Source organism: Chroicocephalus ridibundus, chromosome 8 (genome assembly GCF_963924245.1).
Source record: "Chroicocephalus ridibundus chromosome 8, bChrRid1.1, whole genome shotgun sequence".
Taxonomy (NCBI): Eukaryota; Metazoa; Chordata; class Aves; order Charadriiformes; family Laridae; genus Chroicocephalus; species Chroicocephalus ridibundus.
This window is the reverse complement of record NC_086291.1, coordinates 44,354,414-44,379,846: the sequence shown is the minus strand read 5'-3', so window position 1 is coordinate 44,379,846 and position 25,433 is coordinate 44,354,414. Positions and strand designations below refer to the sequence as shown.

The 25,433-nt window shown below is 39.7% G+C and overlaps 1 protein-coding gene across 2 annotated transcripts in view; it reads left to right on the top strand.

Moving 5' to 3' along the window:
- USP7 (ubiquitin specific peptidase 7) overlaps window positions 1–25,433 on the top strand; it is a 72,172-nt gene that overhangs the window by 5,758 nt on the left and 40,981 nt on the right. The window lies entirely within an intron of this gene.

Here is a 25,433-nt window from a genome sequence, read left to right as displayed (position 1 = left end):
GGTCATCAGATTTAGTGAACTTTCTGTGAAGGAGAAGTGGAAATAGTGGAATATATGTGTAAAATTCAGAGGGAAGTGATAGCATGCTATTCAGGATGAACTATGTTTATCAGACGTCCTTAACTCCACTCCAGTTATTCCATGCTATTGACTGAATTCAGAAGAGAAGCAAAATGTGCTCCCTGTCATTGCTAGGTAGCTATACTAAGTAGCAAGTTGTATGTAAAAGTAATATAAGCCCAAACTTTAGAAAAGGAGATGGAGATAGTTGTTTGGGACTAACTGAATCGGTTTCATTGCTGCAGAATAATTTATCACAAGAAAATCTAAACAGTGTATCTAGCCTGTAGCAGTTAAACCAGTTTAGCCAGTACATCTTGCATGACATCATTCGATATTTGGGGTAAGGGTGAAAATGAAGTGGTTTAGAGCTTGTGAAGCATCCAATTTTTCTTAAATGATAATAAATTTAAAATAGGGATTGTTTGCTTTAGTTTTTCCTTTGAGGTGTCTCAGATCAGTTGCTTTAAATCAGCTTTGTCTTTTGTGGCTGTAGAACGTTGATTGTGAAAGAGTCAACTATTGTGTCGCTTGCAATAAAAGGCATTAGTAATCCATAGCGAGTGTGCTTTCCCCCCTCAAATACATATGTATATTAATATATATAAAATCTGCAGTGTGCTAGTTTGACATTACCAGCAACAAGATTAACAGTTGTTATAAAGTATCCTGGCAAGTAGAATGGGGGCTGGAGACTGGCTGTCTTATTTTTTAAGTTATTAAATATGCAGTATTGTTTTCTGAAACTTTTTTTTTTTATTGGTCACTTAAGATAATGTATTTTGCTCTGGTGGTTTTAGAGTTTTCATTTGATACACTAGCAAAAAGAGTAAAAGTGCACCTAATCAGTGGCGAGGCTGTAGCATAATGTATCTGTGCATATTGTTGCAGGCTTAGACTTAACACATCTCAATATTTCTGCTAAACCTTTTTTTTTTTTTTTTTTTTCCTCCCCCTTGGCTTGGCTTACTGATGATAGTAAAACAAGCTTTGTAAGTTTAGAAACATTGAATGGAGTTTGAATGATTTGCCAGCAAAAGGAAGAATGGTCAGCCTGGAAACAGGGTTTTATTCTGACTTGTATTTGCCTAGTTTCCCTGGATGGCTGAGATTTTGTCAACTAGAAATAACTAAGCTTCTGGAAATTAGTAGATGGATTTTGAAAATACTGAAACTGTATTAAATATTTGCAGTTTGGGAAAGACAGTGTTAGTCTTTTACCATAGTGCTGAGGAATCTTTGGGATTATATTCAGAATATAAAAACACGTTTGAAGACTGTGGACTTAATATGCAGGTAGAATAGCACAGCTTGATTGTTCAGTGTTACACCATGTGCATATCTCTTAAAAATACGGAGATTAAACCTAATGGTAAATTTTGATAAAACTAAAATTCCGTGATGTAATCAGTATAGCGTATCTCAGTTTGTGTTTTTAATTGCTGTTTGGCAGCTGTTTTAAACATTACTGAAATAAGTCATTCCTGACCCATTTAGTAGTGAAGATTTAAACAAAACCCATCATGCTTTGTAGCATCAAACGTCTTAGCAGAGCAGGATGTTCAGTGTCTGCAAACCTGGAGCTCTCCCTGACTGCAGCTGTAAAGCGAACTCCAGAGTGATGCCACTCGGAGAAGATGTGCCAGGAGTATCCCATTAAAATTGGGGAAGAGAAAACACTAGTACCTCAGCTTATCTTTGTGTATATACTGGTATGTGGAGACAGACAGACTTCCAGGTGTCCTGAACATCTTGGGGTTCGAAACCAGCACCTCAGCTCACCTTCCAAAGCATATCGTAAGCCGGAGGAAGATGATGTGGATAGGGAGCTGAAATGTCTTATGAGAAAAAGTTCAAAATAGATATATACATACATATTTTTTTTTTTTTTTTAGCAGTACTGCAGTGTTTTGCAGGCTAGGAGCGGTGATGAGTTGTTTTTTTAATACAGTCATGCCTCTTTGATATGAAGCATCATAAAAGTGCTGGAAAACAGAACATGGAGGCTTATATTTGGTGTGTTAAGGGACTGAATGCACTCCAGTAGAACTTGCTTTAAATGCAGAAATCTGCAAAAATTCTTAAGGTCTTTTTTCATAATTTCCCCTTTCCTAGTGTAAATAGGAAAGGATGTGTAGGAGTATCATTGGTGTTCACCATAACTTTAAGCTTCATCATCTGCTGATTTCACAAGGTGCAACTGTAAAGATCTTAAAAAATACGGCATCTCCAGCTGTACATGTGTGTTTGTAAAGATCTAAGGAAAATTTTGTTTTAGGACTCTAAATGTGATGTTATACAAATACAACAATTGGGTGAATTTCTGTTGAGCTGTGTTTAAAGAGAATGGCTGTGTGTTTCCACAACAGAGATTTTCCTTCCCATATGTTTTGGTGTATTATTTTCTAACATCACTGATACTGTTTGGCAGAACTTAGATGGAGGTTCTGATAAAAGTATGGTGGTGCAAACCCCTATTAAAACTTGGTGAAGGCTTGAATTCCAAATTCATCTTAGTGCATTAATATTCTTACTGTTAAATAGATCAGGCAGGGATTAGTGGTATAGTTTTGTTTCATAAAATGGATAATTTGTGAATTAAAAATGTACAGACTCTATGTCTGTAGTAAATAAGTTAATAAATGAGTTGATATATATATATAAACATTATTTAAGAGATTCCATTCCTAAGAAGAGAGGCAGGCTTCCCAGTATAAGATCAACACATTATTCTGTGACTAGATAGGAAATTTTTGGTGTTAAAACTTGCTTCTCAGCCATGAAAGTGGTGGATAAATTGTGGACTACAGTTTCAAGTCTAAGCCATGGGGTGATCTGTCTGCACTCTTGAGCATCTTGTGCGAGGTTGCCCATGCCGGTCGTCCCTTGTGAGCCAGCAGCACCTCGGGGATGCTCTGTGGGCTGGGGGAGAAATCTGACCCCCAGCTGAGGAGGAGGCCCCAGGCACGGGGGCAGGCCTGCCACTCCCTCTTGTTGCTCACCTGTGTAGTTTAGCCCATATCTCCTGGTAGAGGATGACGACTTCTGGGCAGGCATTTTGAACTTGCACGTGTTCTGCAGTTCTCTCGCTGTGCTGGACATTGTGGTTGCAGCAGTGGGGAGTTGTGGCTTGTAGTGATATGAACATTCTGGTTTGCAGGTCTTAAGATCAGAAAGGTTGGGCACCCTGCGCCTGGGATCTGTATTTTCATGCATCGCTATTTTATCCATCACCTGTGATAGGGTGATCTGGTCCTACTAGGCTGCCCCAGCCCCTCTATGACTAGAGGAGTGTCTGCGTTGAATTGCACTTATTTAGCGTACAGTTTTTGGACAGTAACCTGTTGTATTTTTTGTCTTGATAGCCTCTGATTAATGGAAAAGAATGAAGAGATTAAAAAGCATTTGGGGAGTGATGGGTTTCTTTTTTTTCTTCTTTTTTTTTTTTCCTTTCCCCCATCTAAAAATACATTTTGTTTTAGGCAGTCACGGTGGCGTTGGCAATCCTAGTAGTGGGGCATGGTGGTTTCTGCATTATCTTTGTGTTTTTTCAAGAACAGAAATCACTTCATTTGGAGGTGGGGAAGAACTTACATTCTCCCTTCCCGATGCAGCCGACTCTTTGCTGTTGCTGTTCAATAGTTGTGAAATATGCCTCAGTTACCTCTCACCAGAATATTTCTGGTAACCATAATCAGGTAACAATTTTTAGGCGCAAGTTTACCTTCACAGCATGTCTTAACTATTCCATTTAGAGAAATGGTTGGTTTGCTTCTGTTACAGATGTTAGAGCTGACTAGACACTCAGATGCTGTTGCATGGCTTTACAGGCTTCAAGTCCGAAGACAACGAGAGATGTACTTTTTTTGTTTTTTTAAAGGAGAGCAGCTTAAGCAGAGGCTGTGTGAACCCTCTTTTATTGTTCATTAAATCATGCTGAGGATAGTTAGATTTCCTTCTTCACTGGGCGTAGCAAGGAACTGACCTCTTCTAAAGAATTTTTTACCTGGTTAAGTGTTAGTTGCTTAATAATATCGAGGGGTGAACCTAATTTCTGGAGAACAGTAGATACTATTAGAAGTTTGAACACAGAGATAACTCATACATGTCTGTAAATTAGATGAATTAAACAGTAGGTCACAAGCCACATGCAAAACCCTCCTTGCTAGTAGCAATTACAGTAGTGGTGTTTCACAATTTTCTTCTGCTTTCCTTTCCCTCTTCTCATTTTTCCTGTGTGGTTTTTATCTCCTCTCTTTCAGTCTGACTGTTTCAGATACTTGTTGGACTTCAATCCTGCACCAAAAAAACAGTCACCTTAAAAACTAGTATAACTATAACGCTTTGCAGTATTTCTGTCATGCTGTGAAAGTAGTAACCAATAAGCATAATTTTGGATTTTGTTTTTTTTTTTTTTCCTTTTTAACGTGTCCTTACAGTTGAGGAATTAAAATAAGCAGCAGTAAAATCAAACCAAAATCTGCCGGAGAGCAAAACTTACTAATTGTTTTTTTTAAGTAGTTTACTCCAAAAGTTTAACCACAGGATTTGATAATAATTGTTTGTTTCTTCAAATGTATTGCTTCAGTTTCGTATTGATTGAGGGCAGTTTTTTATTCTCGGCAGATTTGTCTCTTGTGATTTGTTTTTTTTACTCTGTTTTGTTCATTGGGCTCATGCTTTGGCTTATAACCTGTGCCCTGAAGTGTTTCATCCGAAGTGGGAGCGGGTTGGTGTTGGAGGGATGGGGTCCTCACAGGAAAGGATTCTTGGGGTTTCCCTCTGAAGGAGGGAAAGCTGAGCAGTGGAGCTCTGCTGGGGAAACCCTCTCTTCATCTTGATAGCAGAACGGATTAAGGGGAAAAATATTTAGAAAGTTACACAGAAACGTGTCTGATATCACCTGCGTTAGCTGCCTGTTCATAAGCAGCCCCGTTCAACCATGACTTTGTTCTGTCCCCTCTGCTTTGCTGGAGATGTAGTAGAACGGGTGGGTTTTCCGCCGCCCCTGCAGCTGACCAGGCTCTGGGGAAGAGCAGGGTGTGAGTGAGACGGGGACTGGGCACATCGGCGTGGGTGCTGGAGAGGTGTGTGTGGAGCCACAGCGTCTGTCTTCAGACTCCTGAACTTGGGATTCAGCTGTATTGGTCAGTGACCTCTCTTGCTGGATTAAGAAAACATTCTAATTCTTTAAGACCTTTCAGCAGCCTTCAATATAATGAACCAAGAGGTGTTAACGTTAATGCAGTGAGAGACCGTGCCTCAAATGGTTCTCTTCAGTGTGTTTGTCTGTTGGTTGTTTTACAAGTTCTGCATGCCCCAGAAGCGTTCGTATAAATCCATATTGCAAACTAATAATGAAGATTAATCAAAATTTAGATACTTTGTGGCACCTTTGAAGAAAAAAACTGAAGTCAAATCTAAGAAAAGTAGTTGGCTGCCTGAAGTACAGCGTAATCAAGATGTGAACGTGAGCCATGGGAGCCTTCCTAATGCCTTATGTGTCCAAATGTGTAAATACATGCTGTTGCTAGTAAGGTTACACCAGTAGCACTGAATTCAACACAGAGCATGTCTTCAAGGCCCATTTTATTTAATAATATAATTATTGTTACCTAGTTTTTGCTTAAAATAATGTGGTGGAAGCCCACTTGCAGTTAGGTGTGCATGCCAGACCTCTTCCACATCCAAGGAGTGTCTCTTACCTGGTGGCTGTGCAGCAGTCCAGCTGAGGAGAGTACCTGCAAGAAAGAGGACTCTAACCCAAAACTGAGCACAAGCTTCAGGGAAGGTCCTGGGTTTTGGTTTCGGCACCAGACTTCATTGTTGTCAGGTGACTTGTATGTGCTACTGGGAGCTGGGAGAAGAGTTTGTGTCTAGTTCACTCTAACTGCTACAGAGAAGAGCTATCTTCTAGAGCAGGTTTTTGTGACCTCTGCGCCTCCCTTTTGCCTTCTCACTTGCACTGAAAGAACTGTGTGGGAGCACGCGGTAAACGAGATGAATGAAGAGATCTGAATTTAAAATAACTTCCTTATTTTAGGTTTATTTTTAACCTAGCTCAGTTCACTGCTTTCCTTTATTGTTTGGCCCCACAAACAAGTGGGTCAGCTTGACTGAGGGAGAGAAAACTCTTAAGCCATTAATAACTTTTAAATTATTTTTTTTTAAACTTTCCTAAGACCCTTTATTTGACACCTGGGCCTGCCTACCCCAAGAAATGCATTAGGGGACAGGGCAGTAGGAAAGTTCCAAGGGTGAGTATCAAATCCAAGCTTAGAGAGCACTTAGTGCAGACACATGGTTTTAGCATTATAAAAATTGAATGTTGTTCAGATGCAAACCACTTCTGGGGATGAAATTGTTCCCATTGCAGGTCTACTTCTGAATGTCTTTACTTCTGTTACTTTTTTTTTTTTTGGCACAAGGGTATTCCTTGTAGGTAAAAATAGTCTCTTGCATTTTCCAACTTGAAGATACATCTGAAAGATCTTCAGCTTTCTCGTCTATACTAAGTGGTTTACTATTTTCTGATTTAAATGCCTATTAAAATCTTAGTTACCTGAAATCATCACCTAAATTTATTTGTGGGGATTTTAACCTCCTGTCCAAACTAGCTTTTCTTCTGGTATTTTCAGCACAGTGATAAAAATTTCCAGGTTGCGCTCAGACCTGGAGTTGGTGCTTACTGCAGCTGTTCTGTCAGCCAAGCTCTTTGGCCAGTGTAATGGTCCTAATTTAAACAGGAGCCACTGGTTTCTGGAATGTGGTTGGATTATACAAGTTTTTAGCAGGTCTGTTAAAAAGAAATTTTGGAGTTAACCTGCTTCCTAATCTGGAAAGTTTACAGGGGAAGATGCGTGAAATTTCAGTCATTTTAAATTCAACTTAAAGCATACCTATTGCTATTAGCATCATGTTTGCAGGTTAGTCTTAAGAATATAAAACTGGCTTAATATCGACTGGCTTAATGCTAGACAGGGTCTAGTTAGTGTGGCTGGAGCAAAATATTGGCAGAGATAACTGGTCTAATGTGGATTTTTGATCTCTCATTTTTAATATACCTTGAAATGCACATTAACCACCTCAGATACATGCTTTATTAAATCAAAGGATAGGTGTACAGTAAAAGTATTTGAAATTTTGGCAGGATACAGCTTTGTAAATAGAGAGATATTTGTGTTTTCTGAAGTAAGAAATTTTTTTTCAGTGTAATTGTTGAGTAATTTATGGGTCATTTCTACCCTAAATATGGACAGTTGCGTGCGATGAAAAGCTAGTTAAACTCATGGTGTTATAAACCCATTCTTAGTGGCGGTGTTGCGCTTTTGATTTCTACATAATATTCAGAAATTTGGGGGGGGGGTTGTTAATTTGGTAAATTGCCTTTCCAGTTGGGGATGCCTCACACCCCCGTAGCCACGTGGTGTGCCAGCCTGGTTAATCTGTCCTGTTATTGGCAGCGCTCTTTCCTTGGGAGCAGTCTCCTGGCTGGGTGACACGTGGGCATGGCAGAAGCCTGCTTTATGCCCCTGTGTTTCCCAGGTGAGGGTACTGCAAAGGTCAAGGAAGGGGTGCCTTGGCAGAACAAGCTTTGAAAATAGGTCGTTACTTCCAAAAGAGTAATTTTGTCCTACCTGTTGGTCCAGTTCAGAAGAGCACCTGGGGAAGTGGACAGCTGAGAAGAATTGCAGCCTTGTCTAGCTGCTGTTTGGGCCTGAGCAGAGGAGAGGCTGGAGGGGTGTCTGCTCCTTCTCCCCTGCCACCACCGAGAAGATGGTATGTTAACTGCCTGCCAGGCAAGGAGTGGCAGCAGCAATCAAATGGGTAACAAAGAATTTGTGGTGGTATATATTAACTTCAGAAGTTCAGCTTATATTCAAAAGATAGCTGTATACTTGACTATATTGAGGTAGGCGTGAATTTTCTGGGACCTGGAGTGCTTTCCTCACCCTACCGTATTTCTCTCTCATGTAAATTCACTCACTGAGATCTGTAACTATGTCATGTTTGAATGTATGTAGCTACCTTCTGGATCTGCAGAGAAAACTGGACTGTCCCTGTGATATTCATCAGCAGAAAAACTATTTTAAGGTGATATTTTAATGATAGTTCAATACCTGGGCATAGCTGAATAATTTGGTTTATAGCCTACCCAGATAGTTTAAGCACTTGCAGTGTTGTAAGATTTAGGAGAAAATACCAATTGCTGTAGCTACGCCACTTGTAGAAGTGAGAAATACCTTTTCCTTTCCACAGAGCTCTACCAGTTCTTTCAGATACGTTTTCCAAACAATGACAATCAAATATAAGGACTAGAGTTAAGTTGTTGGAGCTGTATTGAAATGCATGTTACTATTGTAGAAAGTTTAAAAAGCACCAGTGCAGATAGCAGTCCACACCACTGGCAATAACAGCTCTGTGGGCATCGTCTACGTGCCATGGTTTCCACTGATACTCTCTATTTCTAAACAAAACTCAAAAATGCAATCTACTCTTGAAAATCCTTAATGACCTAGAACTCATGCTTTTTGTCTACTGTTTTTCTTTTCTGTTTCCACCTTAAGATAAAGCATGAGCAGGTATTCTGATTGCTGGGTTTTGAGAGAAAGTGTACTGTTGGCACATGGGTTGTTGCTAGATAGATCTCGGTCTGAGATCTGGCCAAACCAAGTACACCGGTATATGAATTAATGTGTAGGGGTCATTTCTTTGATCCCAGGTCAAGTATCATGTAAATTGACTACTACAATATTAGTAATAGTTAAGTAATACTAAATACTGTAAATAATACCAATACTGTTGTTTCTGACTTTTTTCCTCACACGTGTAACAGAAAGTGAGAAAGCTGTATCTTGTTTGATGTGGTCTTTTGCCTGTTTGCATACTTAAAACTTTGCCGGTTAAAATTGATAGCAGTAATCACGTGGAAACTGCATATCCAGCAGGGTTTTTTTATGCTCAAAATGCTGTTCCTCTAAAAAATAATTCATATTTGTATATTAAAAAAAATTAAATGGGAAAATAAGGTATATAACTATCCCTAGAACAGTAGGTGTAACACGGGATTAACGCAGCACAGGCAATGCTGTCATGTAATGGGAGTTTGTCACATAATGCAGGTTCTTCACTTTAGCTGCAGGGGGATGCTGTAATTCTGCCAGAGTGCTTCGGACACCGGTGTCCTGAGTTTTAGTTTGTGTGTGTGCGCAAATGGGTGAGGGAGTGCATTTAGTGGTGGATCTGGAATAACCTTTCCTTTTCCCCAGTAGCTGAGCTCAGCATTCAAGTGGATGTTCCCTGTGCAGCTCAGCAGGGTGAGTTCAGAATCGCTGTGCCTCAGAAGGATGGTTGCAGGGGCCTGAAGTGTGCTCGGACTTCAAGAATACTGGATTGTATGATGTGATATATAAGGTGCATATAAGATATATATATATATATATATAAAAAAAGGGTTCCTCTTTGTTCTGGGGTCATTTATTCTGTGTCAGCGCTTTGAACCAAGTATTTTAATTTGCAAAGAAGAGAGGGTGGCATTTGCAATGGTTTGTACAATGAAGGAATGCTTTTTTTGTCTGGGATTTAGCAACCCAGCAGTAGTGGGTGTGCTATTTCTCCTGGGCGTGCGGTACGGCCCTTGCGATGGACTTCCTCTCTCCTCCATGTGGCTGTGCACAGGTTAAGTGCCAGCGTCTTGTCCTGACAAGGGGAGAGCCTGCAGCTTGATTGAAGTTGTCTAATAAAATCCCAGAGATCCCTAGCATCCCACAGATTATTGTCTGGATGTTTAGTGAAGTCTCTTGTTTACTGAGGCTGTCCAAGCCAAAGTGAGACAGACATCGACTTGCCCTGTCCGTTGTCTGTGGCTCTGTCTTTTCGGTCTTGTGGGGTTTCTTTGATCTTAAAAAGTGTGTTGAAATGCATCAATGGTAAAGAATCCACAGGGACATTAAAATACCTGAATTTGGCCGTATGGGTTACAGCAAATCAGAACATGTGTATGTTTATTTCTTTATTTTAACATTTTTATGGTCAAAGGAGGGAAAAAAGTATATCTGCTAGGTAAAAATCCAGACAATGTACTGTGTCTGATGGGGTTTGTGAACAAGCTTAAACAGGTAAAGACTCTCCTGTTACATGTGCACAGATAAATTTCCTTTGGTGTAGCTTAGCTGTTAAAGGTATGCCAGTGTTGTGTTACCACCCTGATAAACACAACACTTAGCTACTTACTTGTAGGCACCTGGGTTTTATAGGTGAAACAGCTGAATGTTGTATCAAAGGGTTGGTTTGGTTCTTTTGCTGCTCTGAGTGCTGTGTCCCAGAGTGTGGCTTCTCCTCCATGATAACCTCCAGCGAAATAACCGATCTCTTTTCAGTCCCACTCTATTTTGTCTTTGGTTTTGTTGCCTTTCACATCTCTTCTTATTCTTTATTGCAAAGGCATGGCATGGCTCTTCCTCTTTTTCTGAAAGAAAGTTTTCCCGTTTGGAAAGGGTATTCCTGCATGGGTAACAGTTGCAGTTAAATTATTACCATCTCTAGTGATTCTTAAATCCTGGTCTTTATTCTGACTTTGACCAGTAATATCTGGAGCTTGTTTCAGGTTTGGGTCAGACCTGACAGTAATAACACTTAAATTGGAGCACTCTGCTTCAGTTCTGTCAGTTTGAGGTATTAAAAAAACAGTGACTTTTAGATGAGAAATCTTCAAATAATGCACACTAGTTTCAGATACTTCTTTTGTGTGTACTTTTATTTCTTAAGCAAGATCTCTTAAATTGTGTCCTCTCTGCTTCTGAAAGGAGAAACATACTTATGGATTCTTAATTGAAATTTTTTTTTTTTTTGATCAAAAAGGTCTGGAGCTGAGGAAGTGCCGGGAATTATATATTAGGCAGTTTGTGGTGTACCTCTGTGTTTGGATTTATTTCTCTCTCCTCCACTGTGATCCACTGCTGTGCACTGTCCCATGCTCACCCCCTTCCAGGGAAAACTGTTAGCAGTTTTAAAGTCATGGAAAAGTAGTCCAGGAAGAAGAGAGGAAATGAGATGAGGATCCAGTAGTGGGGAGGACTGACAAAAAAAATCTGCTTTTGTGTGCTCCAGGGATATACTCAAAACACTGAGGGCATTTGTGGGATGAAAGTTATAGCAGGAAATGTAAAGGGAGAGGAAAAGAAGTGTGACTAGTAAGAGTTTCTGTCCCTGCTGTCTGAGTTTGTAGTGGATGATGATGACACAGGCCACAAATGCTGTGTTATTAGAGAGAAAAATAAAGGAGGGGGGGGAGCTTAAGGGACTTACAGTTTTCCTGCGACAAAGGAAGAATCATTCGTTGTCAATAGAATAAGGAATTTGAGATACAGGTTAATTTGGTGGTGATGTTTATACCAGCTTCTAGCCAGAGGCAAAGCAAGAAGGCAGTAATTAATTTTGGAAGTCCTCGAAATTTGCTTCAGATGAGTGGCACTAGCAATGGAGCAAAAATAGAAGTAGTTGGGAAGATTTGACAGAAATAATTGAGTATTGAGATTGGGAGTGTGTTTGTGGGATTAGGGTGTTTTGCAGAGCATAAGAAAGATGTAATTCACTGGGTGATACACAGTAGTCAGCTGTTCTAAAACATTTTCAAGTATATTTTGTTGCCTTTATTCTCTAAGAATAGTTGACCAGAAACCTATTGTAATAGTGTCTGAGGATTTGGCTCAGGAAACAAAAAATGAAATGTACTATGTAATAAATAAGAAAGTAAATATACAACAAACATGTGAGCAGTGAAGTACGACTTCCTCTTCAGAATGTACTTTTGCTCAAAAATGTGCTAGTTATATCTGCTGCCGCTTGTGAGGTAACTGGCTTTCCAAAGAAAAAGGAGAAGAATTTTGACCAACTTGTTTTGTTTCCCCTTTCAGGGAAAAAATAATTTGGGTGGTTATTTGGGGCCATGGCACATCAGAGCTTTAATGAGAGCGCTGAAATATGCAAGAGCCCCAGCATATGAAATAAACTCCATCCAAAGCATCATCCCTCCACCCTTCATCCACTTGGTTGCACTGCAAGATGAAATCTAAATGACTTAGGTGCAAGGTCTCATTTCTTGAATGTGTCTCTCAAATTTCTGTTTCTAAAATAGCTGTTTGCACGATTTGCATAAACCACGTATTTTTTGAAGTTTGCACCTGCAAATGTTACCGTATGATGTACATGCTTCAAGGAGCGCTCTCTGTGATAAAGAATAGTTTAAAAAATGATTGCTGCTTTACAGGTGTTCCAGTGTTTATCAATAGATTTTTTTTTTTTTAAATTCTTGTTTGTATTCCAAGTAGCTTGATTTTGGAGATCTGAATTTATCTGTTCTCAGCTAATGCGGGTGTGGAGTACACAGTAGTTTCTTTGCCTCATTAATTTCAATGCATTTGTATTAGGATTTGAAAAAGAAAGCTAGCCTCAAAATGTGTGTATGGTTGTGCCTGTTTTTGTATGTATATTGTTTTGTCTAGAATACACAGTATAACTTCATTTCTGATTGTGTTTGCTTAACTAATATGTGGACTTGGCTACTTGGTCCCATGGCAGCCTTGTTGGCACCAGAACAACCAGTTGGCTTTTTAATGCTAAATAGTTAAACAGAAAAAGCTTTTTTTTGACACTTCTTAGAAGTTTTCTTTTCTTTTAATTAAAAAAAAAAAGTGACTTAAAATTGCTGACAAAAAAAGAAGTGGTAAAATTGTCAGTGGAGTGCTTAACCGAGAATTATAAAATTCCCATTCTGCATTCTTTTAAGAATTCCTTGCTAAATAAGCTAACACCTGAGGTTCTGTATGTTTTCTATATAAAAGTTTTTCAGCTGTTATTTGTTTATTTGTTTGAAGAAAGTTGTTCTTCATGTAGACAGTATTAAATAATTAACATAGTTTAGTGCTAGTTTTGGTGTCTCCTAACATTTGGATATTTTCAGTTCAGTAACTTACATCTTCAAAGCAGTGAAGAGAAGCTGATCTTCAGAACATTTTACAACAATAATCAGCTCTTTCTCAGAGCCTAAATAATTATTTTACTGCGTTAGCACTTGGGGTTAGAAAGGTTGCTGTCAGAATGGAAAGGGAAAATGAGGTTAAATCTTATTTAGAAGTGAATGCTGAAGAAAGCCTAAACTGCTTTGGGACCTAGTGGTTCTGTTGTAAAGACTGAGGAGGACTCTTGGTTCAGTCCTCAGTTAAGGCTTCATAAATTATTTCAATGATTGCCGGTGTTTGTGCTACAAAGTAGAAGGCAGAGTAGTGACCTGGGAGCTGATTTGGTAAATAAGTGCTGGTCAGAAATTTAATGACTGTGGTTTCTTTAGAGTGTCCAGACCCCAAAATCTAGTGGAGACCCTGGTCAAAATGGGGATGCTTCTGGTGTATGGAAGAGGATTTCTGTGCCAAATTGGAGTGGAATGGGGTAAACCACCCCACAGCCACTCCACCAGCCCTCAGCTTCTTGCCAGTTCAGAGCCAGGAACGTTGTCACCAAGTTCCCGGCCCCAGCCAGGCGCTCCTCCCGCCGACAGTCATTCTCTGCTTGTCCTCCTTGGCTCAGTGAAGTTTTTGTAGAACACACAACAATGCTAACAGATGAGGCTGGAAAATTGAGCTTATTAAGTAACAACCTCAAAAACTCCTGGGAACCATGTCTTTCAGGAATTTGGGAAACTGGTGGAGAATAGAAAACTCTTGAAATCTTGTGTCTTGGAGAACAAAAAAAGCAGTTTCTTGTCCAGCTCATTGTAAAGCATCCCATTTGAAAAAGAAATGTTTTTTGTTGTGCTCATTCCACAGTTGTTAATTTTAGATGAGAGCATAATTACTTCTTGTTAATTACAGTGAGAACAAATGGTAACATTAACCCAAAGTGTAGATGTTTTGGGTTTTCTTTGGTAGTAGGAGTCCCTTAAAATCATAGTTTACCATTATACTTGAAATGTATGTGTTAAGGAACTTAAACATAGCAAAAACTGAATTTCAGTGGAAAATAATGCTTTTGCCAGCAGTGCTGCTTATATTGCTGGGAGGAAACAGTAAATGTTCCTCTGTTACCAGGACTTGCATGTGTATCAGTTCACATAAAGGACTTAACAAAAAACAAAAACCAACCACCAAACCTTGAATGGTTTAATTGTTGTTGTCGTTTTCCCCACGGTTAATCTAGACTTGTAAGAGCGACCCTGACATGAGGTTAGGGTTTATCAGCACCGGGCAGACCCAGGCTAATTGGTTCAGCTCCGTGCTTTACTGCTGCGGCTGCTAATCTGCCATGCAGTTGGGTGCAGTTCCTCCTGCGGCACGCTCAAAGGAGCAGGAAACTCTCAGAAGCCCCGACACTGGGCTGGGAGGCGAAGCCATCATCACCTGTGCTTGTAGGGCTGGGTGGGAGCCCAGGGCTGATCCCGCTCCTGCCCTGCACCCTGTGGATGCTTCTGGCTGCTGGGATTGTTTATCTTGAAGTGGAAGAGAAGCATGACTTGGGTGTGCACTTATTTTGAATGCAAAGTGCTAAACACTTCTGTGATAATAATTTTTTTTTTTCTTCAGAGAAGTTTATAGATGGTGCAAAACTGTGTTCTGAGTCAGAAATCCTGGAATTTTTTTTTATCCCGTTCATTTTACCCAATTTTTATACAGTGTGAACTTAGGCTGGTAGCAGGTTTTTCCACTATGAATGTTCAGAAGCTTCTTACAGAAACCCTGCACATCTAAATAAGATTAGCCACCCTGGGCTGAACAAAAATTGTGTTTAACGTGGTATGTTGGGAGCTCTCGGTAGCAGATTCTTCTGTTAAATGTTAGGGCAGGCGAGGTACGAGGAGTTCCCTTCCCCTCTGTGCTCACCCCAAGGGTGTCTGAGCCTGGCCAGGCAGCCTCCCTGCCTTGTCACCGCTCCTGATGGAATCTTCTTCCATTCATTGCTTTGCCTTTGGATGTGAATGGGCAATAATATATGCTTTGTATAAGATCACTGTGCTTCTGCATCTTGAACACTGAGTGCAGCCAGGTTAACTGCCTTGCTTTCTTCCTCCATCTTAAAAAGGTATAGGAGAAGTATAGAAGTTACAATGAGGAAAACCAAGATCATAAAAGGTATCAAATGGCCACTGTACTAGTAAAGACTAAGTAGAGTAGGAAGTGTCTCTCTGGCCCTAGTGTCATGGATAACTGAGGAAGGATGTGCTAAAAGTTTGGAAAGCACAAGTGCCAGGAGAAGGTGAAACAGAAGCAATGCAAGACCCAGAGAACAGATTGAAAACAAACAAAAAAAGAGTTATTTTGTATAAGGTAGTTAAACTGTGCCGTGCTGGGATGTTGTAAATACTATTAAGGTCTACTGGTACTGATTTGCAAAGCGGGGGCAAATGCTCATAAGGCATTTTGAAGTGCAGAGACACCATCCACAGATGCCGGGGCCCTGGGAGGGTGCTCTACAGCAGTGTCCCTCCCTGTTCCTGTTCCTTCAGCCTTCCACGGCTTCCTTTGGTGCCCGGTGTGAGCGAGCGTACGGTGCTTTGTGGACATCCTGTTTTGTGCTAGTGCCGCTGCCTTTGAGCCAGAGGGAGCAGGGAAGGTGTCTTGGGCTCCACACATCTTCTGACAAAGTGTTCCATAGCTTTCACAAATTTCACATGCGGCATGAAAAAGCATTTTGTTTGTTTCCTTTAAACTTGCATTCTGGTGATTTCATGTGAAGCCCCCCTTGTATTTTAAGTAGTAGAAAATAATTGTTCTCTGGTGGGTTTTGTTTGTTTGGTTGGTTTTTGTGTTTTGTTTTGTTTTTTCCCCTCCATTCTATTCAGGATATTTGTCTGGCACATCCCATACCTCCCCTCCCTTTAGTCACCCTTTCTCTGAAATGAATACATCTAGCCTGTTTGCTCTGTCCTTGTTCTTAACCTGTTAATGTGTTATATGAAGAAGTCAAACCAGCACACACGGCAGCCTTTATTTACAGTTCTCCCTTACAAACAGTGTCTTTCTGCTTCCATATTACAATTTAGGTTGTTGTAGTATTCAGCGCATTGTGCTAATTAGAGCCCATAGTAGTAGTTCTTTATAGAAGCACTGCTTCAAGAACAACATAGTCAGATCCTGTGCTTTGGAAGCCCCAAGATCTTTCAGTCGTGCATCCCAGCTGAGCAGCGTGTGCATCGTGTGTCATGGCATAGATCACCACTGTGTACGCAAGGACATTTTTGCATTTTTCCAGGTTTGCCATAGGACTACCAGATCAAGTTTGTAGGTGATTTGGCTTGTGATTTCATGCCGCTTTGCTATAATAGCCACCTTTAGTAGTTGTATAATTAGCCTAAAAGGAGAAATTTCTTGTGAGCAAATTTGATTTAGACTTCTTTACTATTCAGCAAAGAAGCCTGGATCTAAACTTCTTTGTCTTGTCAAACGAGAAGGAAATACCATTCACTCTGCTTGACTTCTTTTTCAGAATTGTGTAACGTTTTTTAAAGTTACTCTCCTGAATCTGATTTGTTTGCCTTTCCCTCTTTTACAAAGCCTGGTCTCAGAACTACCTGTAACTACTGGCAGATTCCTCTGAACCTACTTTACGTATCTGTCCATTTCTCTGCACAGCAGAAAGCATTAAGGAAGAAGAGGTAAAACAAGATCAGCAGTAGCAAATCCAATGATAAAGGAAGACCTTTAAAAGCATTACTGAAAATAACAGGAAGAAACGCTGAAGGTGTTAGATCCTAGGTGTGAGGTCTCCGACGGGCACATTGCACAGTTTCTCTAGCTCAGTCGTCTGTCCTGTTAAAAGGTAAATTAAGGTATGAGGCTAAAAGCTAATTTATTTTCCTCCTAATGTCTGTAAAATTAATTGCAGTGCAAAATCCATATTATTATCTATTCTTCTTCTTTGCTAGGAAATTATTTTTGCATGTAAACTCAAACATGGACAGATCAACAGTGTTTCAACAGTTTATCATGTCAGTATTAGGAAAAAAAGATTTAATATATTCATGCTACCTTTCCATGCTACTGCTAGTGTGAGCAAAGCTCAGCGTGCTTCAAGACTGAGTTCAGGAGTGAGCAGTGCAATTAGCATTTGCTGTAAGTATGAACCCATTCCCAGACAGAATTTCAGATTCTGAAATAATGGTGAGTAATGTTTTGACTTTGTAACACAAGAACTACACAGAATCAGTCTACCTTCAGAGCTAGTTTGGGCAAGTGGTATATGTCACCCGTTTTTCAGAAAGAGTAAGGCAATGTTTTATATTACTGTTAGAGGTGCAAAACCTTTTTGCCTGCTTAAATATATAGCAAGCAGTCAGTCATAGTTATTTACTTTGATATACCCCAAAACGTTCTGAAAGAGCGGACTGTACTCATCCAAAATGATACAGAAGTGAGTTCTGAAAATGCATGTAGCTAGCTGACTACTGAAAATCATGCTGGCCCAGGTGGTGAAGGTGTATGCTTTTCTATACTTTCACAAGAAAAGAGAGAGATGCTAATGGGAGCATAATCACCAATCCCATAATGTGCTCGTATTATTATCCAAGTAAACTCACTTTAATTGCTGTTTAATTGTCTCTTAAAACACCAAGGGTGTGATCACTGCGCTCCAGCATGCTGAGTAGTGTCATGTGTAAACATAAATGCTCTGTGATGTTTGGACTGCTCTGGTTCCAGTAGAGAGTGTATCCCTTACTTCCCTGTGTCAGAAGTTCATTTTTCTTTGAGTAGTTTTTCAGCCTTTCTAGTGATGATTGCCAAAGAGCTTTGCCTTTGCTGTTGAAAGAGATAAGTCCATTACTCAATAAAGCAGTAAAACATAGAGAGGGGTGTGATACTGGGAAAACACGTTGTTTAGGGCGTGTTTAGTAGGTTGGGACCGAGTGCCTTGTCTTCAGCAAAGATGTAATCATACTACCATCTCTGGAATGTGCAGAGACAAGACGTGACGAGTTAGGGTAGTTGCTTCTATAGCCTCGCTCCGCTAGATACAGCAAAGAGAAGGTAGTGCAAGTCCAGTAGCTCTTGCCATAATAGGTCATGACACTTCTGATGTTTCAGCCTTTCCTTATCGTGAAAGAAAATAATTTGTCTTGTCAACTGTTCTAGTTACTGGGTTTTGAGTATTACATGGGAGCCAGAAGCAGTCTTCCTTTTGTCCTGATCTGATAGTTTTCTAGAAGTGTAACCTAAGCTAACAAAGCTCATTGGACTAAGAAAAGGAACTATAAAAGATTTTTCAGCAGACGTTCACTTGCCCTGATGACTGCCAAGGGTTGTGGCACTGTAGAATGAGTAAAGCCGGGTTGCTGAGACAGGCAGGTTGGCGTCTTTCTGATTTATAACATCACTGTACTGAAGAAAAACTCGTGCTGGTGCTGCTGTCTACCCTAACACCTGGAGCTTAAACAGCTTATGAAAAACTTCTTACAATGAGAAGGCTGTCTGTAAAACTCCTTTAGCAAGAGTATAAGGTTGTAAATACGTTGGGTAATCATAGGTGTGTTGTTAGTGTCCAAACTGAACTCTGGTGCATGCAGCCTTTCATTTAACACTGAATTATTCATAAAGCAATGAGTTAAACTGCTGAAAGCAGACAGGAATTTAGTCACTGTTTGGTTTAGTAAATTTTTTGAGGTGACTTCTTAAATGGCAGCTTTTGGTCCACTGAGTAATTGCATTGATGGTATCCTAAATGCTTTATACATATCTATAAGAAGTTAATCACATTTTTAAGGCTTAAAATTTTGTTTTGTAAAGTGCCATCAGACTGCTTCTCTCTTCAAAGATAAGCAGATAAATGAGTTGTTGCAGCAAATTGCCTGGTTTATAGAGCAGGTTCTGTGTAGGCTATTTGTTCTCCACTGTTTTCCTATCCACAAAGTTACATTGTACCTCTCTTTTTATTTTCACATAAGGATAACTTTCTCAGTAGGATGAACTTTCAGATACTATTTACCTTACAGACCGGTATACTTCATGCATGTTGTTCAGAGTTCAGGAGATTCTTAGGGTAATAACCTCTTCGTTTTATCTAAGAGTAGAATAGTCAAGTAACCTATTAATATAATCTTTTTTTAAAAAAATTCATTAGGTACGTTGGTGCAATTTAAAAATCAGTCTTGCCATCCTATGTTTTGTCAAAATGTTTGTTCTCTTTGGACAGGCAGACAGTAATGATAGGAATACACGACAACAGCAACGTAATGATTGATCAGTGTAATAAGCGGTGGCTGCAGCGTTACTGTCTGTCTACTCATTGCTAAATATTCCGTAGGCATGGCAGAGGTGACGAGTCTGCTTCCAGGAAGTTCTCCCATGGCAGTAATGTTTGCTTTTTCATTTACTGTCTCATGCAGCATCATCTCCTTCTGTGGGGGATTTGCAATTCACAGTCAATAATGCAATAGTAATTTGTTTCACATGACAATTAGAGGGCAAGAGACTTCCATATAATACTGTTTCTGTTTATTTGGTTTTTTTGAGATCTAATGTTGGCAACTTGCTAGTTAGTAAATAAATGTCCTTTCTACTTTTCTTTCTTTCTAAATTTGCTAAGGCAAATTTTGAAAGCACTGAAAACCTTTAAACCTTGTCTCCCTTGCTCAAGTCATCTCACTTCCCATGCTTATAACACTTTTCTCCCTTGATCTGTAAGTTTGCCTCTTGATACTTCTCTAGAAACCTTTTCCTCTTAAGTCGCTGTCCTTCATAGCCTGCGTGTTTAGAGGTTTGCATCACTAGATACAGCTTTTGATACCGGATCAAGTAAGGAAAAAGTAATGAACCCTGAAGGAAGAAAAATAATAAATGAAACAAAAGCAAATTATCCACCATTTTGCTAATGTGAGAATTAACTTCTAGCTGTAAAGGCAAAGTACGTGACTTTTAGAAGTCATGGAAACATCTGTAGTAGTGGTTATCTGTGCCTTGACATCAGTCTTTAAGATCTCGGGGATTTATGTACTTCCCTCCTCTCCTCCCATTCTGCTGGCCAAATTGATATCCATCTCTGTTACTGTTCCAACCTTTAAAAATGTTTTAGGTGGATTGCTTTATTTTTGGATGCCTTTTGAAAGGCAGCCACGCCACATAAACTGGTTCATACCTCTCCAGGTTTTCATTACAGCAACCTAGGACTGTCTTGAAAAAATGAAACTGTGTAGAACACTTCTTGTTTAATTCCTTTTCTCCCGAGTCCCTTTGTGCAGTAAGTGGTGTTTGTATTCTAACTGCAGGGAGGGATTAGAGACCAAATAGTTTCTCTTACTTTTGAAAGGCTGAGTTCCTCCAGAGTGAGTGAGGGGAAATTTTTGCCTTGAACACTTCTAGTTTAAAGATTGACTATTCTAAGTTAATTTCATTCAGATCATAGAGCTGGGAACTTTTTTGGCTAATTTTGGTATGTGTGGTTGCTTTGGGGTTTTTTTTGGTGTTTTTGTTTTGGTTGGTTGTTTTTTTTTTTTAAACAGTGCCTCCTGAGAGCAATGCCTATTAATCTGGCTTTCGTAGCAATGTTTTCCAGACTTTTGGAGAAGCAAGTCACTGGAGCCCACAGGTTTTCTTGTGAGCTGTTGGTATATTCACATAAAAACCAGTTCCAGTTGTTCATTAGGCTTCTCGCAGGCCGCTTACAGGCATAGTGTGGGGAGTCTCTGCTACAGAGTTGTGAAGCAATGCGTTCGCATCTTTTTTTCCAGTTAAAGGCAGGTATTTTATCTTCATCTTCGTCACATTATTCTAAGTTTTCTGTTTGCTTTCAAGAAGTGATATTCTTGCTTTAAGGTTTTCTGAATGAGTCTCATCAGTGTCTTCTTCGCACCACTGCAGTTCGGTAACTGCTTCAGAAAGCGCTGCATTTACTGCTTGCTTTAGGAATTTTTCAATTATGTATTTTGATATGCTGCCTAATAGTTATGATAGCAAAGGTCATTTTGGTGGTAAAAGAGGTGATATTTAATACAGCACTTGAAATCACGGAATGTTTTTTTCATTATAGTTTCTAGCAATGGTGTGTGTTTGTTTTGGGCTGGTTTTTTTTGGTTTTTTGTTTTTGTTTTTTTTTACTTGTGTGGTATTATCCATGTGAGGGTGACGCTTGGAATTTCAGTTTACACTGAGAAGAAGTAAACTTTTAGAGGCTTATTTGACATATTTAAAATACTAACGTACTCTTAAAAAGAGGTTATAGTAGGTTCCATGATTGGAGAGGAGTTTATTTATATTAAAAACAACAAAAAAAAGTTATAAAAGTCCCTTTCAAACCTTTTATGAAGGCTTTGGTTCTGGAATGTCCATGTAGCCCAGCAGCAGAGGAGAAAGTTGTGTGCTCTCAACTTCCCCCCTTCAAAGGCAGAACCCTGGGTATGAAGTTTGGCTTGTCAAAGTTTTCAAGCCGCTGCCAGCAGAGAATGACTGTCTGACTTCTCTTTGGCTGCTGATGCACCCTTAGTGTGGCTCCCTCCTGGTTTCTGGGGTAGCAGTGGTGATTCTGCATGGAGGTCTCTGCAAGCCGTCTGTACTGACATGTGAAAGTCCTCAGTACTGGTGATTTCCATCGTGAGGCAGTTGTATGTGATAATTGTACGCAAGTTTTTTTCATATCGCTATTACTCCTCCATTGTGGTCTCTTTAACCTCAAAAGGAAACAGAAATGTTTCATAACCTGCTAGGGAGACTGCTTCAGTTTCTCCTCTGTGGCTGCCAGATCCAAAAGCTAATGACAAACACTGTAGATAATCTTTCAAAATGTGATATGAGTCATGACTGAAACCTATGAAGTTAGTAGCCTGCTGTCATCATTGTTAAAATAGTCGCAGTATTCTGCTGTAACTTACTTGCTGTGATAGTGGAGTCATTCTGTAGCTTTTGTCCACATGTGACTGCCAGCACGTGTTCTGCATCTTGGAGAGAGATTAAATTCTGCAGTATTTCCGTCTTATAATGGGACTTAACAGGCCAAACACCATATGATCTTGACAAAATCTTTTCTGCATATATAGCAAATATAGCAAACTTTGAGATTCCTTCCCTGTAGATTTGCATTACTGTGAACAGTAGAACAATAGAGCAGTGTATCTTTCAGTGACATTGAGTTCATCTTATTACACCAGCTGAATCCATCTGAACAGCTTTTTTATTTTTTTTAGTACAGTCTTTTTAAATCATTGGTGCTATTTTTGTTCTGATTACTTAACAGTGAGAGTATTTGAGTATGGTAATGTTGAGGTCATGGTCCATAACAAGGAGAATTTTTTTTTTTTTAAATATTTTCTGTAAGGTCTGGCATCGCATGGCAAGATTGTAGTTTCAGAGAATTTTAATTTTTTTTTTTCCTTAGCATCACTTGCAATAACCATTTTGCTTTCAGGCTTTCATATCAACACTTCAGTGACAGACGTAGTTAATGAGTGATGAGACGTGTGCACCTGCAGAGTCATTTATATATGATCCAGTAATTTGTCTGCGTAAGGTGACTGATGCCTCTTACTAACTTCCCAAACTATATTGTCTTGCTCCAGTTTCTTTCCAGTTGCATATGTCAATTTTTAGACTTGATTTCATCTCAGCATTCATGATATTTTAGTAAATAAGTGAGAGCTCTTGTTTTACTTAAACTCACTAATAATACCTGAAATACCTCTTGGAAGGTGTCTTAATCTCCAAACTGCAGAGACCCCCCCTTTAAACGCTTCAAGCAGTATCATTTGTTTGTAATGTAGTGGCATGGGTAGATAGAAACCTTAAATGTTAAATATTTCAGAAGACATTGTCATCGCTATTCTTCATGTTGCCTTGCATTCCTTTTTGTAATGAAAGAGTATCTACAAAGTTGTATGTGTTACATTTTTGGGGAGGTAGAAAACAACTTAAATGCTCTTCACAAAACACTCTGACGGTGTCTAAAATTCCAGTATTGAAAGCTATATTTATTTAATATTTTGCAGTACTGTATTTAAAGACTTAAAAACATTCCTTATTCATAAGGTCACTTCATACTTTGTTGTAATGCTTTCTTAATTTAAGTGGTTTATGTCAACTTTTAGTTGATTAATAGACTGCATCTTTAATTTATTCCAGGGCTACGATTAAAACTGGGTATTCTGGTATAGGAACTGTCAGATGACATGGCTGGGGTGATGTTGACACACTGGTTTCAGCTGCATTAAAGACAGCAGTGCATTAAGTGGTACATTTGGTAGGAAGGTTTTCCTGGCCAGTGTGGACAGGTATTTTATTTTATTTTTTTTTAATCCTGTATTGTTTAATTTGAATAACTCTTTGGCACCGTTCTGCTTGAGGCAAAGGAAAACATGTTTCTTAATTCAATCTTGGTGTGATTTGACAATTCTTTCCTATGAGCTCTTAAGGACAACAGAGGAAAACGTAAATTACTGGTTTTCAATGCTATAGTTGAAAATACATGTTGCCATACTGCTTGCTAGTAAATCTGTTGAACAACAACTGTGTTTTGTTTGTGCAAAGTATTTACTGTAATAGTTGAATTTTATTAGAAGTTAAATTTTTCCTTTATTCACAGAAGCCAGAAGTATTCATTAGTGTTATCGAGGTCTGTATCTGAAAGCTGTGTTACAAAATATGTGTCAATATATGTCAGGAAAAGCAGCAGTGGCACACATCAGGATTCACTATATCTTATCACTAAATAGCATCTCTCAGAAGCTGCCTCTGTTTGTCTTTTGAGCTGATTGCTTTTGCTATGATCTCTTCTGCATTTTCTTCCTGCTCTCTGCTAAGCATTCATATTTTTGAGGAATGTAGAGCAGTATCTCATAGAAAGCTCTTTATTTTTGTAGTTAAGGACAGTTCTTTCCCCATAAAATATGGTATCAACAATCCTCTGTTAAAACAATATTTTGGATGAGCTTTTAGTGAAGAATTGACTATTCCTCAGGTGTTTGCTTCAGTTTGTTTCTAGATACTAAGTTGCCTTGATGATAACTTTAAAAAGATAATAAAAAAATCCTAGCATTCATTTAGTGTAAGCAATTGTTGCATTGCTTTAGGCATGCTGTGTGCTTCCAGAGAGGAGAGAAGTGACCCAGAGGATGACTTGTTAAACTCTTGCCATGCTGTTGTTAAAAGATTTAAAAAGAAAAAAAAAAAGGGAAAAAAGAAAAAAATGAAATAATAAAAAAAACCCCAACAAGCTGTGGAAATAAATTTGGGGATCTTTCCTTCTTACTCTTCGTTTTATCCCTTTTCCTGTTCTTTAGTTGCAGCAGTTTAAACTTGTGGCCCCCCACCCTCCCATTTTGTTGTAGTTACGTTTGTTGATTTTAACTTGCTGTTCTGCCTGCGGTGTTGCCAGTGCTGAGAGCTGCCAGCGGGGGCCTCTGGCTGTATCGCCCAGGAGCCATCCTGCTGCAAACCTTTCTCTAACAAAATCAAAACTTTAAGTCATACTAGATTCTGCTTTTGTACTAATCATGAGAAAAGAGAAAGGTGCACACTTCATTGTGGGTGCAGCATACTGTATGTTTCAGCATACGTATTTCACTCATGCCTCTGTGAGATTTGCTGCATCCTAGCAAGCTTCCAAAAGCTGTGTTGGAGTGTTAAGTTTATGATCTTTTGTAGCTCTGTAATCCAGAAGTCAGTCTCTAACCTGATCTGTGTCCATGCTGGGGTCCATCAGATCCGTGTCTCCATGTCCAGTGGTTATTAGCTCTGTGTATTTCCTAGAAGAGTAAATATAGAATAGGAATGCCACTTGTGAAAGTATCATTTCTTGTGTTCTGTGAACTGGAATGAGGCCACAAAAGCGTGTTTCACACACGTTGGCATGGCTGTGAGGAGAGGGAGGACTGTGAAACCACTGGTGACTGACGCTACTTCACCCTCTGCGTGGTTAGGGGACCTGTGGCCTTAGTCCCCTGCCTTTTGATAGACTCCAGTGATTGCCATGGCTTGTCCCACTTTTTGTTGCATGTGTTTTGTTCAGGAGAAATTCAGCTGCATTCAGATAGGAGGGGAGTGTCTAGGCTCGTTGCTCCCGCCGTGCCCAGCCGGTGTTGCCCACCGACAGGCCCCCCGTGCCCCCATGCCTGCGGGGGGGGGAACCCGGACACGGGTGGGGGGGGCGCGGCTCAGCCCCGGCGCGGCCGGCTCTGTCCAGGGTGCTGACGGGCGGGCCCGGCGCTCCCCGTGCTCCTCACATCCATAGCTGCCCCTGTGCTTTGAGGTGTGAAATTGTTCTTAATCGCTGACTTTGGGGGGCTTGTCATGTAGCAAATATACAAGTTAATGTCAGGACCTGGTATATGAAAGAGAAACTTACCAGAGACTTTAAGGAGCATCTTTTAAGTAGTGCCTGTCCTTGAGCTGGTTGCAAGGGGTTAT